The sequence below is a fragment of the Papio anubis genome, chromosome 15 (assembly GCF_008728515.1).
Source record: "Papio anubis isolate 15944 chromosome 15, Panubis1.0, whole genome shotgun sequence".
Lineage (NCBI taxonomy): Eukaryota > Metazoa > Chordata > Mammalia > Primates > Cercopithecidae > Papio > Papio anubis.
This window is the reverse complement of record NC_044990.1, coordinates 13,120,669-13,139,745: the sequence shown is the minus strand read 5'-3', so window position 1 is coordinate 13,139,745 and position 19,077 is coordinate 13,120,669. Positions and strand designations below refer to the sequence as shown.

General features: G+C 38.7%; 1 long non-coding RNA gene across 6 annotated transcripts in view; it reads left to right on the top strand.

Moving 5' to 3' along the window:
* LOC103879164 overlaps nucleotides 1-19,077 on the top strand; it is an 83,201-nt gene that overhangs the window by 32,287 nt on the left and 31,837 nt on the right. The window contains exon 5 of one of the 6 annotated variants that reach the window (XR_004178648.1): nucleotides 8,821-9,021. The exons of the other annotated variants lie outside the window; for them this stretch is intronic. This is a non-coding gene — a long non-coding RNA (uncharacterized LOC103879164). The remainder of the gene's footprint in view (nucleotides 1-8,820; nucleotides 9,022-19,077) is intronic. 6 annotated transcript variants of the gene reach the window in all.

Here is a 19,077-nt window from a genome sequence, read left to right as displayed (position 1 = left end):
AAAAACAAACAACAACAACAACAACAACAACAACAACAAATCTATCTGACAGCTGTGCCCTGGAGTTTGGAGGAGGTAGGAATTGATGCTCTGACTCAGGTCTGGAAAATCTAAATGTATTAGGCTTTCTAGAGAGTTCTAAGCAAAGGCACAGGCTGTGTTAGAACAGCCTAGATTTCCAGGGCTTGCTGAGGCAAAAATGGGTGAGATTTCTCCTGGGTCAAATGGACCTGCAGAAGGCGGCTTGCCTAAAGTTGTCTTCAAAAAAGATTCTGTCGGATTGCAACCCAATATATAATATAGTTATCCATGAATACATGTTGATATAAATAAATAATTGAATCAACGAATGCATAAATAAATACATGGATGGGAAGAGACTAATGTCCCATGCCAAAGGATCCCAAATAATTTCTGTAGATCTGCCTGAGGTAGAGCAAACCTCCTTCTCTTCCTTCATCTGGGTTGCACACAGTAACTTCCTTCCAAAGAGTACAGTCTGGAAAGGAGGAACATAAACAGTAACTTTCCAGTGGAGAAATCTGACAAATGCAACCTCTGCCAGGTGGTCAAAGTTCACACCCAGAGTGTGGAGTCAGGTTAATGGTGTGCACTCTTGGTGTGACAGGATGGGAATGGCACCTCGCCTCTGTGGTCTTCCCTCCCAAAACCCATAATCCCAGAGTAATCAGGAAAAGACATCAGAAAAATCCCAACTGAGGAACATTCTACCTGATCACTACTCCTCAAAACTGTCAAGGTCATTCCAAACAAGGAAAGCGGCCAGGAGCGGTGGCTCACACCTGTAATCCCAGGACTTTGGGAGGTCTAGGCGGGCAGATCACATGATGTCAGGAGTTCGAGACCAGCCTGGCCAACATGGTGAAACCCCGTCTCTACTAAAAAAAAAAAAATTATATATGTATAAAATTAGCCAGGCATGGTGGCGTGTACCTGTAATCCCAGCTACTCAGAGGGCTGAGACAGGACAATCACTTGAATCTGGAGGCAGAGGTTGCAGTGAGCCGAGATTGTGCCATTGCACTACAGCCTGGGTGATAGAGTGAGACTCTGTCTCAAAAATTAATAATAATAAATAATAATAAAAAAAAACAAAGAAAGCTGAGAAACTTTCACAGCCAAGAGGAGGCTAAGAGACATAACACCTAAAGATAATGTGGTATACTGCATGAGATACTGACACAGAAAAAGGACATTTGGTAAAAACTAAAGAAATGTGAATAAAGTATGGACTTTAGCTCATAATGAAGTATCAACATTGGTTAATTAACTGTTCATAGGTATATGACTAAAGTAAGAGGATGAATGGAGAAGAAACTAGGCATGGGATACATGGGAACTCTGCAGGCTTCCTATAAATCTAAAAGTATTCTAAACTTAAAAGTTTATTGTATAAATGATTCTGTCCAGTTGATCATCCAGTTGGGGAGGTGATCATGTCCAGTTGGAGAAGGTGACCACCACCAGAGGGAGATTCTATGAGGTAGATGGCCAGAAGATGGGGGTGGAGGGTAGTCATTCATGGCCAGCTGGAAGAAGCTGAACTTATTCAGGGAATTTCAGTAAGTTGTCCTGGGTGGCAGAGTGGCTCTCTGAAGACCCCACCAAATCCTTGCAAGAGAAACAGCCAACATTTGGTCATCTAACAAGCACAGTTGACCTTGGACACTGGATACACCACATTGGCCACGTTAAGACTATGATCTTTCTCCTAATTCACTGCCATCACCTTCATACCCTGTGCTCCCCAGGCACAAATATGGAGGGTCCCACATAGCAGTTAGCAAGTAAAGGAGAAGGAGGAGCAAGGAAGAGAGAAGAAACTGAGCGACCATGTTCCTGCTGCAGAATTCTAAGACCCCATGTTGCCTGAGCTATGTGGAGAAGGCATAAGTATTAGGTTGAATCATAGAATTAATTGTTGACATTACATTTGTCTATACTTTTAATTTATGGAAGGAGAGACAATTTGATAATATCTGAGAATGGCTAAAAAAGTTATAAGATTTCCTCAAGATTACCCAGTGGAATAGAGAAGAAAACTATACAAATGGACAAGTTTAACAGGCAGTTGTAAACAAAAAGTCAAGTTACTTTCTGCTTGTATCCTGCTGTGTCCAGTTTGTTCAGATAACTTGTTATAATTCACAGTGCTGTGTTCTACAGAATATACGGGTAAGAGAAGTAAGAAAAATTATAGAGGCATTTAAGCTGGTTTAGAGTTATGAATAGGTTTCCACAATAAAAGGCCATGAACACAGCTGAAGTAAAGCAGAAGAGAAAAATTCCTGATCATGTGGGTGCATGAATGCACATATGTGCATGCACACACATGGACTCTCTCTCTCTCTCTCTCTCTCTCTCTCTCTCACACACACACACACACACACACACACACACACACACACACAAGCAGAAGCACAGAAGCATGGTCAATATAGGGTCCTGGAGCACTGCAGTGAAGGGGCAACATACATTATAGCAGGAGAGCCAAGAATATGTTCTTTTCTAAGAAGTGATTGGCAGTAAAGAGTGTACTGAAATTAGTTCAGGAGAAAGTTGACAAGGACTTGGCATGGAGAAGATGAGATGGATCAAATGGACATTTCTTGAATAAAATGGATTTGGTCTGGCTATCATGTCATGTGGGGTGTAAAGGAAAAACAAGATGCAAAGCTAACTCTTAGTTTCCAAGACTAGATATGATTGGTTGATGATACCAAAAACCAGTATAGAGAAATCAAGAAGGAGAGTAGGTTGGGCATGGGTCAGTGTGCAGTTCAGGCTAGTTAACTCAGTTTCAAACTTGTATGGGACATGCAGAAAAACCATTATGTCACTTAGAGTATAAATTAATTTATTAGCAAACTCTTATGATTCCTTGCAAGCCTAGCAAAAATGTGCTTCCCTCTCAATCCTGCTCTAATACTTCTTCTTTTTATTCTCCTCTGTTCCACCATCTCCCCTCCAGTGGTCACAATTGTTTACTCCTTTCTATGTGTTACCAATGCTTTTAATAAACCTCTAATTTAGTACTGAAGTCAATGTTTTATCAGCGGTCACTTTACTTTGCTAAATAAAGAGGTCCTTGTAAAAAGGAGCTAATTGTGAGCCTGGCACACATTAGGTGCTCAATAAATGTTTGTTGAGTAAATGAATAAGTGAGCTTGCTTTACTTGGTGATGAGAAGCATGAGAACATGAAAAGTGGGAGAGAGAGGGAGAGAGAAGGATGAGAAGAAGACTCACATGGGCATCACTACACTCAATACTTGGTACCTTCCACAATTGAATACTGGTTAACGCTTGGCAGCTTATGTCAGTGTTTTCAACACTGCTCTAATGAGTAGAGCATTGATATACCAGAGCACTCATCTTGTTTTATGTCCCTGCTGCCTCCTGGTTAATCTTGATGAAGATTGATGGGGCTTTGGTCATAGGCCCAATGTGACAGTGCATGGAAGGCTAGACACATGGTGTATTAGTCCATTTTCACACTTCTAATAAAGACATACCCGAGACTGACAATTTACAAAAGAAAAAGTGTTAATGGACTTACATTCCACATGGCTGGGGAAGCCTCACAATCATGGTGGAAGGTGAAAGGCACATCTCACCTGGTGGCAGGCAAGAGAAGAGAGCTTGTGCAAGGAAACTCACCCTTTTAAAACTATCAGATCTTATTCACTATCATGAGAACAGGATGAGAAAGACCTGCCCCCATGATTCAGTTGTCTCCTACCCGGTCCCTCCCACAACACGTGGGAATTGTGGGAGCTACAAAATCAGATTTGGGTGGGGACACAGAACCAAATCATATCACATAGTGTCATCTCTGAAGGCCTTCAGGGAGACTTAGAGCATGACAGTGTATTGAAGCTTTGTCTTTCTGAGTCTAAGACAGGTTAGCCCTTCCAAAGTGATTCTCTGTATATCAGGCAGAGCCTTGCTGGGTGGTTGGGGACTGATGGAAGCCCAGAACCCTGTGGAGTGCAAACCTGAGAGTATGCAGTCAATCTGAATATATGTGGTGATTGCAATTTAGATCAAACCAATGTTTTCTTTCACTGTAAATTCCAGAATAAATTGTTGCATAGGATTTTGTAGTTTTAAAGTAGCTAGAAATGAATTATAAATTTAGCACATCTAGGAGCTGTGTTGTAGAAAGTAGACAGATAGTCTTAAGATTTTAAGTGCTGTAAACTCTTAAGAATGCACATGTTCATTAATAGGTCTACACTTAAGTGGCTGAGGTCTAAAGTAAGGCCCCAGCAGAAATGAAAAAAATGACTAAAAGACACTATACACTTTCAATTAGAGTCTTCAAGTTTGCTGCATTTTTTTTACAAAAATTAACAACATCTAGCAAGACAAATGTTATTTTAAAATTCATAGGCAATTGATTTCCTATAGCTCCAGTTCTTAATAGATTTAAAAGATTCAAAGCTTATTCATGATGTGATCAACATGTATTGCTTTGAATAAAGCATTTTGTGCTCTATTTAGGATTTGCATTATTAGTTATTCACTTTATCCAAAAAGTATGCACTGCTGGGCAAATGGACCAGAAAGGGTATATATTTCTTTTCACCCAACTTGAAGTGTGATTTGAACCAATCTATTGTATATCCAGACTGTGCTAAAACAACCTAAGAACAGTAATTTTGTATATGGCATTTCTAGAAACTGCAGGCAGGGGAGTGGGTGGGGCTGCAGTATGGAGCCAAGACTGGCCTTCAGTCTGATGGACAAGTCCATTGGACACGTGTATAGGGACTTGGAGCTCAAGGCTGTCATTGATGCTTTCAAGTAGAACATCCAATTCTGTCCTCAAAAAGCTTGCAGGGGAGCAAGCATGGAGAAACAGGCGTGCAAAATAAATAAAATACACGAAGATTCAGGATAATAACACCTTTAAAAACTCTTAAGCAAAATATTAGGGCCAACAATTCTACTAACTCCCTGTCTCTTATCACCTTTCTTCTCTTTGTTGGTAACAACTTTAGTTTCCTATGGATAATCAGCCCAGTGGGATTTTCCCCATCAGGGTTAGAGACCCACAGCCAGCCCCGACTTGAATAAAAATTGTCTGCTAAGTACAAAATCTAATAGGGCTGAAAACATTAGTTTTCCTTTTTCCACCTTTTTCCACCAGCAGCCCAGCTAGAGGACTAACGTTTTTGAGAGTCTGCTATGTACCAGGCACTGTGAGAGGCACTTTCCTCTCACTCTTTTCTCTCCAGTTAAAGCCTCCTTTGAGAGGAGAACCCATCAAATCTGTTTACTGTAAGAGGTAAAGAAATGAGGAAGAGTCACGTGTTGGAGAAGCTATTACATTTCCATCTTATTATGACTTAGCACTGAGCACTCTGGGGAAAACTATAATCGTGTGGGAATGACAAGATTACCAATTGTATTAAAGGGGGCATGGGTATTAAAGGGTTGAGAAATGCTGTCTTGGGCCCACGGCCTGATGTACTGTGATGGCATCACCAACCCCAGCTCACGGGGGAGAGGCCACACCACTCACATGTTTGCCTTCCCCGGCAGTGCATGAGCATTCCTGCACCTGGCCCTAAGTCTTTATCACATCTCTGTTGTCACTTGGGCTCTTCACATTTACAAGTCTCCTGGCTTTACTCAAAACAGGAAGACTGTACTCTAAAGTTTTATTCTGGACTCCCATTCCCAGAAATAACTTCATTGGCCACCCAAGAGTAATTCTGTCTTCCAGGGCCTCCAAACTTGCTAGACCAGGATTTTAATATAATATAATTGCAAGTCTGTCTACAGAATATACACAAAAATAAAAATATTGTTCCCTGTGGTATCCACTGCTCTTCTCATCCTTAGATTTAACAGTTAGGCTAGCTAGTAACCCTCTGTAATATTGAATAGAGTCTCATTCAAATGAAGCTCAATTTTCCCCCGAAATAAAATTCCATTTTAAGCACTAGAATTTGTATGTCAAATTTGGCCCTTTAAGAATAACAGAAGATATAAATTTTTACCACTGAGTTATCGGTTTTGGAAAAGAGAAGGTTAGTAATAAAAAACGTCAAACAAACTGAATACCTAATGCCAGTAACGAATGTCATCTCGATAATAAATCTTACACATGACAGGATTAACATGCGGGTCACATCAAGGCTCAATTCTGAAGGGGGCGGAAGTTTGCTCACTCAGCACCTTCGGTTTTCAGACTCTATTATCTTGCTTACTTAGTAAATGCAACGTTGTGCAATTTATTTTTTATTGCCTCATTTGTAAGTTTCTCTGTCTTCAAACCAAGATATCTTCAGGGACTTGGACTGCCTATTACATTCAGATGTCCATTTTCATAATAGGATAAGAACTCCTGTTAAAGAAGATGAGTAGCAAACACTGCAACTTATTGGAGCCAAGAAAGAAGATGCCACATGTTCCGAAATTGCCAAGACAAGGATGTATGGAGGTTTGCAGAACAGCAAAAGCTGTTTAGCAGTGAATATTACCTTCAACGAGACGACATCTATCAGATTATTTTTAAAAAATGCATTCCTATCAACATTTTTCTCTCTCATGAAAGATTAGTGTCTTTTTGTAACTGATTTGCTCAGATAATATTTTTCTACTCAGATATTATATACGTGTGTATACACATATTCATTTAGCACGAATCCTATTCTTCATTCTCTTTTCCATCTTCTTAACCCTCTTCCATTCTACTGCCATTAATGTGAAAGAACTTGCTGTTGTAAATCAGCAATGAATCACACCACTCATGCAAGGACAAACGTGAAGGAACACCTTCTATAAATTTGAAAATTCAGAAACCCAATATCATGCTATAGGAAAATGCATAGTGATAATTAGCAAATCCAGATAAGCTTAAGATGTAATCTATACAGGCAATATTATGCAAACACTGGATACTTGGTTAGCTGACAGCTAATTTTAAAAGTGATAAGACCATTTTTTACAGACAGCTGTAAGAGATGGGTCTTATCACTTTAAAAATTAAATCAGATAACAAATTCAGGTTTGTTTTTCTAAAGCTCAACCTATGGTATGCTCAACTTTAGGAAGAGACATCAGGTGAAAATGATTTTTCTAAGACCTAGAAACTGGATTGATGCTTTCAGGAATGAACCAAATGTGGATAAATGTGTCAAACTCTCCCTGGGTCCTAGGCATTAGCCCAGGAACTCTCTCCACGGGCATGCATCTGATAGAGATGGAATAACTCAGTGTGCACCTATAGGTCTTGTCTGCCTCTGAAAATGAGGGCCTTGGAAGGCAGTGCAAGATCTTTCAAGGTCATATTGAGTGCTGGTGTCGGTGTCTCGGGAGACAGCCAATGTGTATTAGTCATGAACATGGGCTCAGGAGGAACCCACGCCTCCTTGTTTACTAGCTCTGTGACCCTGGGAGAGTTATTTAACGTTTCTGGACCTGTTTTCCTCAACTGAGAAATGCGGATCATAATAGCATAGAGTTTTTGTGAGGATGGTATGAGTTCATGTATGCAGTGTACAGAGCAGTGCTTGCCAAGTCTGAAGCACTTGATAAAACAAGCTGTCATTATTTTTATTGTTTCCTTAAGGATGAAAGGCTAAAAATGGTCAGTTCCTAATGGAAAACCTTGCATCATCTGCTGCTGTTTCTGGAAACATGAAGGTTGCTGCGTGGTCTCCTGGTCACAGTGACTTTAGAATCTACAGCAGGGGAGTTTAAGGATGATGTAGTTCACGAGGCAGAGACGGGGCACCATTCTTTTTGTGCTATCCTATTCTCTGTATGCTTTGATGGCCTTTATTTTTATTTGATTTAAATTCCTCACAACATCTTTCTCATTGATATGGAATTGAGTTTTGACATGGTTATTGTTAGGCCTGCCGTCCCCCTGAGGTGGCTGTGTATTAACTACCATGGCGCATCCTTTCACAGCCCCTCTGCGGCTTTCCTTCCAGCCTAGTGCACTGGGCTCATTTCGTCATCCTTCATTTCTCTCTAGCATGCAAAGAGATTGATATTCTTCCTTGCTGCTCACGAATGATATTCCGCTCTGACAGCCAGCCTCACCACTTCCTCCAAACCCTTCATGTAAAAACTCGTCCTATCCAAGAAACCTTTACAGAATGAAAATGGTACCTTTCAAGGAAACCAGTGATGAACTGGAAAACTATTGTCTGATCAGGCCTCCCACTGACTGTCTTCACCGTCATACCTCTCCACTACTCAGTGGCACCTCTTCCTAGGCTATACATTGCCCCCTTCTCTTTATCTTTTTCCACTTCCCTTACTAACTTTTCAATGACTCTCTAATTGTTGCTCTATCTCAAATTGTGTAGATTCTGATTTTCAACTGAATTATATTTACTCGCATTTTCAATACAGTGAAGTAAACGTTGATTTTATTGGCTCATTCATGTAAGTAAATGAAAGACAGCCAAATGACCATATTGTTTTAATCAACATTTTTCTTCATGTTCATAGTTTCTCTATGGATCTCCTTCTTATTTCTTTCAATCAACTATATGCTGAGTGCCTGTTCTTTTAGGTGCTGTTGCTTTTACATTTATCTTGATTAGCTCAACCAAAAAGGAAACGCAAGGATCAATAAGTATTGACACATTTGGGCGAGGGAGATGGCAAATTATATAGCTGATTTTTCTGTTCCTTATAAAATAGAGTGTAACGTTGTTCTAAAATTGTATGGATTATATTTTATGGGTTTACATGGAAACATAAATCCTAAATCATGTAAATTTCCATAAGAATGAACTCTGTCTTAGGACATGCTTTCTCTCCCTAACAGACTGTGGCTCCCGTGTTCTATCAGTGCAGTCTCCACAGGCAGCAGTTTCTTCAGGACCATCATATCCAGGAGCACTTAGCAGTGGAAATGTCACCTTTATTATCATTCTCCTCCATCTTAAGAAAACAGTTATAAAGCCTGCCGACCAATGCTGTCTTGGAAACTAAATGACAGAGAAATTATAAAGGCCAAAAGAAAATGGTATACACTATAATAAGTTGAATACAAATTTCAGTGGAACTTTTTTTCTTGGCAAATGTTGCTTTGCAGAGCCTTACCAGCTTTTTGTGGCAGGGTATTTGCTGGCTTGGGACTTTGGGAGATTATTACATTATTGCATGATGCAGTATACGGTGTTTTGGGGACTCCTGTGCCATATTTTCACTTTAAATCATCACTCATAGCTTGGTGTTTCATTGTTTATAACGGTGAAGTCAGTAATGAATTTTCAATCACAACAAACATGAAAAGAAATATATTAAGCATTTACATACTATGTCTGTGCTCTCTGCTGGGTTAGGATGGAAGTCTACAGCACTGTGTTTTAAAGCACTTTTCTCACCAGTCCTGCTCTTGCAGAATCCTTAAAGAGCACATTCCTACTGAGTAAGGGAAGGAAAAGGAGGTACCGTGTGTGGGGAAAGGTGAGGGGTCTCTCTGTAGGGTGTGTAACTTGTGACAAACCCAGAGTGAAGAAACTAGAGGGAAGTTGTATTTTCCGTCCCTAGTGAGCTTTCAGGTACTTGCAGTTCTCTGGGTAACTGCAGTAGTTTCTCTCCTTCTGATGCAATGTTGTTATGTTTTTCATTCAAACATACTTGCATCTTGATGATTCTACTCTCTAAAAAAGATGAAATGAAGAATTTTTGAGAAATAAACATTTCAGGGAGGGACAGAAATCAGGCAAATGGTTTTGACTGCATACGTCTTAGAGTGTGTAGAATTAGGGCACCAGGTTACAGAGGCAGGGCAATCAGAACATATTTCTTTTTTGAATGTAATATACATTAATATTGCATGGACTATTTTCTCCTCTGTCTGTTTTACTGATTTTCAGAGGTAGATTTGCAGTGACCTAGTACCCCAGTTACCTTGTTCTTCTGAAGACATTCTCCAGAGACCGAGGTTGTCTTTATTCAGTGCTTAACTCAGTTAGCTATGTAGCTTGTGTTGAACTCTTGGAAGTTAGAACATGCCTACAAAAATGATCCCAGGGCTGTCAGATTCAGTGATTTGAAACACCGTGATAATGCCTCCCTTAAGCTGTTATGCCCATATGGATAAATAATAAAGGAGAAATTAGTATGTTCTAAAACTAGTTGTATATTCTAATTTTAGCATATGTGTGGGGAGTAGGGGAGAAAGGGAGAATGGGAGAGAATAAGAGAAAAAGGGAGATAAAGACAGATACTTTTCTTTTTACCATTATTTTGTTCTCTCCCCAATCAATGGCCACTGTGGAAATTCTAAGCCCAGCCTAGAAATTTCTGGAATTTTTGTTTAAATCACTTCCTTTTAAAGAGAGAGGGGAATATATAGGAAGACTTTTCATATAGCATACATGCATTCTGTCTAACAAAGTGCTCTGTGGGGTGTTCCTGATACTAAGGACATTTAATATTTTCTAGAAAAATATATTTTAAGAGATAAAGGATTTAATAGGTCCTTTGCTTCTGGTAATCAGGTCATCAGATTAAAAAAATAGTAATCTAGAGGAGCTTTGTTATGGGCTCCTCCTCTTGGTGATTAACTGCGACCTCTGTTACTTTTGTAAAGCAGTGATATTGAATGCACCTGGAAAAAATTATAATCAGGTATAAAATTCAGTCATTAAATATGTCAGGTGTATGTATGGCTGCTTCAAATGGTGTACTTTGTTCATTTTATGTAGAAATATACTGATATTCACAGAACTCATCTATTGCAAAGTGGCCCTCTCTTAATAATATTTAGTGACTAAATTTTATTTCAACTTATCTGGTTTTTAGATTATGTAAAACATCTAAAAGAATAAATGTGAGGCTGGGTGCGGTGGCTCACACCTGTAATCCCAGCACTTTGGGAGGCTGAGGCGGGCGGATCACGAGGTCAGGAGATCGAGACCACCCTGGCTAACATAAATAAACCATAAATAAACCAAGCAGGAAAGACGAATGAAGCAAGCGCAGAAGTCCAAAAGTAAGCCTATGCACATGACAAATATGATATTTCAGAGAAGAAAGGGTAGATTTTTGAAAAATAATGTTGAAACATCATATTATCCATTTTGAGAAAAATAAAGTCACACGCTTATGAATACAGAAAAGCCCACATGGAATAAAATGTTAGTATTTATGATGACAAGATTAGAAGAAAATAGTGAAGTTTTTGTTTGTTTTGTTTTGTAATTTCAAGGTAGAAGTGGAGTCTTCTTAGAATGTACATATGCAAGAATCCATACAGGAAAAATTAGCCAATCTCAGTTAACTGCACAAAGAGAGAGAGAGAAAAAAAAAACTTATATGTGATTCAAGATGCCATAATTAACATAACCATGCAGCTGGAGACTAAAAAAATGGCTGAATACGAACACGAACACACCAGACCAACTTTGATGTGATCACACATCTCTAGCTGCCGCTCACGGTGCCTTGAAAAGTTTTGTACTGAAGTTACATTGCCCAAGTCAAATAGCCCATTCATTCCCATTTCTTTACAAATCTCTAACACCCACTCCTTCCTTCTCATTCTCGGCTGATGATCTTCTTATTTCACTGAGAAAATAGAATCAATACATTAGAACAATTCCTCGTTCTCTGACCAACACATCGACCAGTCCGCCTGCTGTACATGTGGATATTTCACTTGTTGCTTCTTATAAATGGATGAAAAACCTGTGCTCTTAGCAAAACTCAGAGTCTTTGCTTGTGCACTGACTCACATAGCTTCCAATCTGCTCAAGGACTTGCTTCTGCAATTGTCTGCTCTCTCTTTGACACCATTAATCTATTGATTCATTGTTATTACCATACAAACATCTTAGAAGAACATCTCCCATATTACAAAAACAAAGTAAACCTTCTTATTGCTTTAGAACAATTAAATTGCCCTGAAGAGTTTTGCTGTTCTCTAAGGCAAAATTTCTCCACAATGGACTTTGTGTGCCCATCTCCTCTGCCATTCTCTCTAGAGACCAGTTCACTTAGACTTTTGTCTCCCTCCAGAATCGCTTGAACCCGGGAGGTGGAGGTTGCAGTGAGCCAATATCGTGCCACTGCACTCTAGCCTGGGTGACAGAGCGAGACTCCATCTCAAAAAAATAAAATAAAGAATTTTGTCTCTCTGCACTAAAACCTTTTTTCAAAGTAACCAATGACCTTCACATTTCTGAAAACAATGGTCTCTTCTGAATCTTCAACTTAAATCTATTTCTTTGTCACTTAATATTTGAGCTTGGAATCTGATATGAACAATATCTCCTGCCATATTCTACTGGTCAAAGCTATCACAATCTCAGTCCTAGTTGAAGTCAGAGAAGAAAGGACTATTTGGGGATCACAGGGCTTCAAAAGGATAAATACAAAACAGCTATGTAATTAACTTTAATGGGCTGTGTACCTGGCCCTGTTCTAAATGCTTTCCTTGGCTTTTGGGACCCCACACTTTCCTGTGTTTTCTCCCATCTCACTGGTCATTTCTTCTAAGGCCTCCGTGATGGGTCTCCTCCTGTTCTTCCCTCATGGACATGAGGGAAGTGCTTCGGTACTTGGTCTTGGACAGCTTCACCTTCAGGCCTACACTGATTTCTAGAGTTCCATGGCTTTAAATATTGTCTATGCACCGGTGACCCATAGGTTCCTGCCACCTCATCCACCACCTCCCCCTTGAACTCCAGACTCCTTCGCATTTCTGCCTAGAAGACAGTGAGAGAGCAAATAGGCTTCTCAAGCTCAACATGTATGAGGCTCTTCCTTGCTTTTCCTTCCAGTCATTACCTCAGCAAAGGGCACCGCCACTCACCTAGTGTTCAGGTCAAACATCTTGGAATGATCTTTTCTCTCTTTCTCCTCATAGTGCATCAACTGCACTTGTCAGCTTTACACTCACAATATATTTGTAATCTGGTGATGTTTTTACCACAGTCCAGTTATCTCTTGCCTGGACTACAGAAATAACCTCCTGAGTAAGGTGATGACTTTCCCTGTGATCTTTCAGCTCCCATTCTTCCCGACACCTTCTCGTACACATGTGCACACACCCAGCCTATCTTGCCCCGTGGCCAGCCTGTTCCTTCTCAGATGGAAATCAGATTGCATTACTTCCCCATTCAAAATGCTGAATAGTTTTCATCCTCCAGTGAAATAAATCCACAGTCCACCATTTACAAGACCTTAAATTTTCTGGGCCCTGGCTGTCGCTCTAGAGTGGCATCTTACTACCGCTGACTACCTGTGGTCCTCTAGCCAAACCAGCCTCCTTACAAGTTTCTGGAACACAACAGTTATTCCTTAATCTCAGGGCCTTTGCATACGCTACATCCTCAGAGTGAAATGTTTTGCCTCCAGATATCAGCTCATTTCAGCGCTCAAATGGCCTCCCTAGCTGGCCCATCAAAATAGCACACTTCACCATTGTATGTCACTTACCCAACTCTATTACTCTTTGTAACACTTATAAAACATTATGTCTGTCTTTCATTGTTTACTGTATATCTTCCACAATAAACTAAGTCCAAGAGAGTGGGACTTTGTCTTACTCACATCTGTATTTCCGGTATCTAGTACAATGGCTGGCACAAAGTTTCCAATAAATACCTTTTAAATAAATTAATTAATGAATAAAGGACAAACCACAGACTAAAAAAAAAGTATTTGTGGCATAAAGAATAGCAAACAAATTAATATTCAGAATGCAAAGAGCTACCACAAAACAATAAATACAAAGATGCAATCTAATAAATTTTTTTTCTAAAAAAGGATTATCTATAGTGAATTCACTGAAGAAGAAACCCAAGTAGTAATAAACACATGAAAAGATGCTACAAACTTCACAAATAATCAGAGAAATGTCAATTAAAACAATAAGCTACCACTTTTTTTTTTACTCAAAGTGGCAAAATTTAAATGACAACATCCATTGATGGCCAGTATTTGGATAAATGAACACTATTGTGAAATATTGGTACAATATAAATGAGAAAAGATTTTAGTTTGGGGGGAGAGCAATTTGGTGTCATGTATTATAATTTTAATAACTTATGCCTCAGTAATTTGACTTCTATGGATCTGCAATTTACATAAAATATGTACAAGGCTGTTTACTGCAGCACTGTTTTATTTAATAAAAAACTAGAAATAATCTAAATATTCATTAATAGGAGCAGTGATTAACTTTGAGATGAAGAAAGGGATGAAAATAGGGAATAAAAGAGAATCTTAAAATTTTATTTTATATGATTTTTTGTTTTAGTGTTGAGGGAGTACGTAAATATTTTTTAATATCTCATGGCAATTGGAAAACGTTTCAGGGCTGAGAACTATGTATAGCTCTAGGAGGCCCACTAAATAGCCCTGGAGACGAGGGAGTTATATTGTTGTCTATCGTTCGATAACAAATTCAAAAACTTAGTGTCTTAAAATCATTTGTTGTATTTCACGGTTTCTGGGTCAGAGATGTGAGCAGGACTCAGTGCGTGATTCTTCTGCTCCACATGGCTCTGCAGGGTCGCCCAGTGGTCTTCAGCTGGTGGGTGGATTTTTCTGGAGGGCTCGAGAGAGTTTATTCACAGATCTCTCACTTTAGGGGCGTGGTTGGAACCCTGGGTTCAGCCGAGACCGGCAGCTGGGGAAGCTCCACATGGCCTCTCCCGCATGGTGGTCATGAGGTAGCTGGACTTCTGACGTAGTGGCAGAACTCACGGCGACAGGGGGCGAGAGTGAGGAAATGGAAGCCACTAGTGACTTAAGGTTTAGGCTCAGAATTTGGCACAGTGTTAACATTTGCCATATTTTATTGATCAAAACAGTCATAAAATCCACACATACGCAAGAAGAAGAGTCATGGGCCCCACCTCTCAATGAGAAGAGGGTCAATAATTTCAGATCCAATGAAAAGAGTGTCAGAAAGTTAAGGCCATCTTTAAATGAACTGCATTGATCAGTCCATGATTCTGCATCTTGCCTCGCTTCCATTTATAGATGACTAGTACTGACCCTAACCATGCCCATTCTTACATTGGGTAAAACAATGTGTTCTGCTTCACGTAACTGGATAGAGAAGTCTAATAGTGAAGCTGAAGCCTAGCCTGAGGCTGAGTGTAGCAATCAGACTGGAGTTACACATTTGAGAGGCAAAGTGTATGGTGGTAATGAAAATCTCAGGAGTGAAGGATGTCACCCAAAGCACACAGAGATGGTTAAAGATGGATTAAGGCCCGTACCAAATTAGCACTGCGGTGATTATTTTCTTAATAGCTGGGCTTAGGAAAAGAAAAATTTGACTGTTGGTTTGAACTAGGGAGAAAATCATCAGGGAGGATTTGAAGGAATGCCAGGAATGTAGTGTTCTCCAGTGGTTTCATATGTTGATGTTTATTTTCAACATGTTGTGAACTTTTCAAAGACACATAGAAAATTACAAGTTCCCATGAAGAGGGGGATACCGCAAACCACCATATTGTTCAGTCAAACTAGGGAAGAAGTTGCAACAAAGAGGGAATTGGTGGTCTGAAACAGACTGAATTTCTTTTCAAAATCCTCTGCTTTGAAGAAATTACAAATGAAATTCATGCATGTTATAGTAGTCAAACAGTAAAGAACTCTTTTAATTGAATAGTGAAAGACAATCCCATCCCCAGTTCCACTTCCTTTATCTTCTTTTTCTAATTAGCTTTATTTTAAATTTTATTTTATTTTTGAAAATATTTATGAGTTATTTTAAGCATTCAGAAATCAGAGTAATATGAGAAAAACCTATATTGTCATTAAGCTGTATCAACGAATGATAAATTTCTTCATATATGGTTTTACATCTTTATAAGAAATAAAATATTACGGATACACTTAAGAGTTGTCTTTATAATCTAGCATGTTTCATCCACTCCCTCTATTATGATTGTATGTATGTTTTCACTGATCATTTTTGATGTGATTCTTCTATGTGTACATTCCAATTGGCCCCAAAGAGTATTGTTTTGTGTGGTTACATAGTTTACACAAATGGTATGCTGTATGTGTTATTCAGGAACTTATTCTTTTTACACTGTGTGTTATTATTTTGGTATATACCTGTGTTCATAAAAACAGATCAAATGTGTTCATTTTAATACATTCTTAATTGCTTTATAGTCTTCCATTACTTAATTATACTAAAGTATATTTAACTATTCAATTGAAGATAGGTAATTGTTTCCAGTTTGGGGATTTTACAAAGTTGTTTCAAAATGCATCCTTCTACATACATTCATTTATACTTGAATGGGAGTTCTGAGGTATACATACCCAGAAATAGCCTGATATTGCCAATAAGAATGAAAACTTTCAGTTTGGAGGTTTTAAGGTGGAGCTGGCATTATCGAGTTGGTTTATTTAAGACTCCATAAGGTTGTCAAGGAATCATTCCCTTCCATCTTCCACCCAGTCATCCTGGGTGTGGCTTCTTCTCAGGTTAGTAGTGGAATGATTAAAACATTTGCAAATGTGATATCCAAATAAAAGTGCCCACAAGAAGAGGGAAGGCTGTTTTTCCTAGGACAATCCCTTAGGAATTATAATCTTTCTGCATAATACTCCCAGAAGACCTCACCTTATAATTTATTAGCTGAAATTGTGTCACCGCCAATGGCAATATAATCATTTTAGAAAAAAAATCAACTCCATTCCTAGAACTGGAAGTTACATCTTCTTCCATTGAAACACATGACTGTACTGGGGAAGGAATGGCTAGGCAAACAAAATCAACTTTCTATAAAAAAAGGTATGATATTGAGATAGGATACTAGCAGGCATCCAACGATGTCCAAAGCTCAAATGTCCTGGCTTTACTAGGCTTTGCCAAATTGTACTTTAAAGTATAGATACCAACTTAAACTCCCACTCCTAATATCTGAGAGTTCCTATCAAACATCCTCACCAGCACTTGGTATATTTAGGTATCACATTATTGCCAGTTTATAAAGTATGAACTGTTTCATTATTGCTTTACTTTTCCTGATTACTTTTCATGGTTTTGGAGGTTCCCTTTTTTCCGATAAGTTTTTTTTTTTTCTTTTTTTTCATTCCATTTGGCCACTTTTCCATCTAGTAGTCTTTTTTTTGTAGCGATATGTAGGAAACCTTTATATTTCTGTACACTATTCCTTTGTCAATATAGATTACAAGTATCTTCCCTCAATCTGTTTTTTCTCTTTTAACCTTGTTTATGTAAATAGGAAATTCCAAAGTTGTTGGAGACCAAAGTTAGCAAGGAAGAAAGAGAAAAGTGTAATAGGTATAGTAGGATCCAGGAACATCAAATTTTAAATGTTTGAAAGTGGGTCATTCTGTGTACAGTACAAGACCAAAACTTGGGAAGTAAGGTGCTGAGATAGAAAGGAGAGTTATATGGGATGGTCAGTGAACTGTGAGACTGGATATCTAATTTGCTGAGCACCTACAATGTGCCAGTTTCTGTCTTAAGTGCTTTAGATGTATTAGTCAACTTAACCTTTGCAACAATTCTGTGAGATGAGTGCTGTTATTACATCCCAGATCTGCAGATAAGGAAATTGAGGCATAGAGTAATGTGGTAACAGGCACAGAGAGAGTAGATGGTTTCCAAGCCACCCAGTAGGTTAGAGGTTGATTATACTTTCAACTCATTAAGTTAGTTCCACAGCCTATGTTCTTAGCTTCTGTTTGTATAGTCTCTCATGTCTCATGTTTGCTGTTATGTTGATAAGATTTGGGACAGAGAAACACAGAAAGAGCTGTCAAAGGCTTTTCCTGTATATAAGCAGTTGACAATGTGAATTTAGTTGTTTTTTTAAAGAATTTATGTTCTCAGGTAAAAATATTTTGGAAAAATAAGCATGTGAATTCCAAAGTTCTTCTTTGATTCAAAACCAGTTACTTTTCCCCCTTTCACCCTTCCTCCCTCCCTCTCTCCTTTCCTTCTTTGCTGTGTTCACACTATTTAAATATGCTTTACAAGTTTTCAATATTAAACTCTATTATCATCACCATTTTGCCTAGTATCATAAGCAGAATTCATTAGCAACTTCAGATGTGAACACAGCCAATCCACTGAAGTAATCATGAAATAGATAATTCTTTGTTTAAGTATGACATTCTGTCCTTTCATCTTTAGGTCTTTTACTCTCCTCATTTGGATTCAGAAAAGTGAAGGAAACATTAAAAGCCTCTGAGTTTTCAATGTCTCCTGTAAACAGCATTCCCTCTTCATATAATAAAGGAATATTTTTTCATTTTTACCATTATCCCCCAATGAAAAACAATATGATATTTTTAGATCTAAAACCCCAAAATCACCATAAAGAGAATGAGATTTGAAACTAATGACTAGGCAATGGCAGCCTCCTTCAGCCTGAAAGCTGGAGTAAGCACAGACAGCAAGACTCAGAAGGCCAGGGACATCAGATGGGTTTGGCTTTTCTACATTCAAAATCACAATTGTCACTGTCACTCGCTGGTCTTTACACACATTCTCAGTCTGAGTGAAAAATTGCCACATATGGGTAAAGCGAAGAAAAGCAGCTGTTTCACTTATATCAGGAAGGTGTATGTTATTCTCAATTAAGAGACACCAGGAATTACTTTCAAATGCCCCTTCTCCAATATATTTGAAAGGACTCTCAGGAGGTCAAGTCCACTGATGAGGATAATGATCTTGCCAACCTGAGCCATGTCCCTCGGTTTCAGTGCTAGAGGACTGTTTTCAAACTCTAACAGAGTGGGAGTAACTAATCAGGAAGATTTGAACTAGACATCTTCCCCTGGGATAACTAAACAAAAATAGAGGATAATGAGGCTGAATTAGTTTTGTTGTGGGGAACAATTGTAATATCTTCTATCACTCATTGTCAAAATATTCCCATTATGTAAAGAAGTATGTGATTTGCTTCTATCAGATAATTGCTTGGTTGTTCTGTTGTCTTTTTCTTCTCCTCTAAACAGATTTTAAATTTTGTGAAGGACAAGGATTATGGTTTATATTCTATTTCATTTCTATACACACCACTACTCCCTTCTACCTGTTCTTCCCACTGTCAAGAAAAATTGC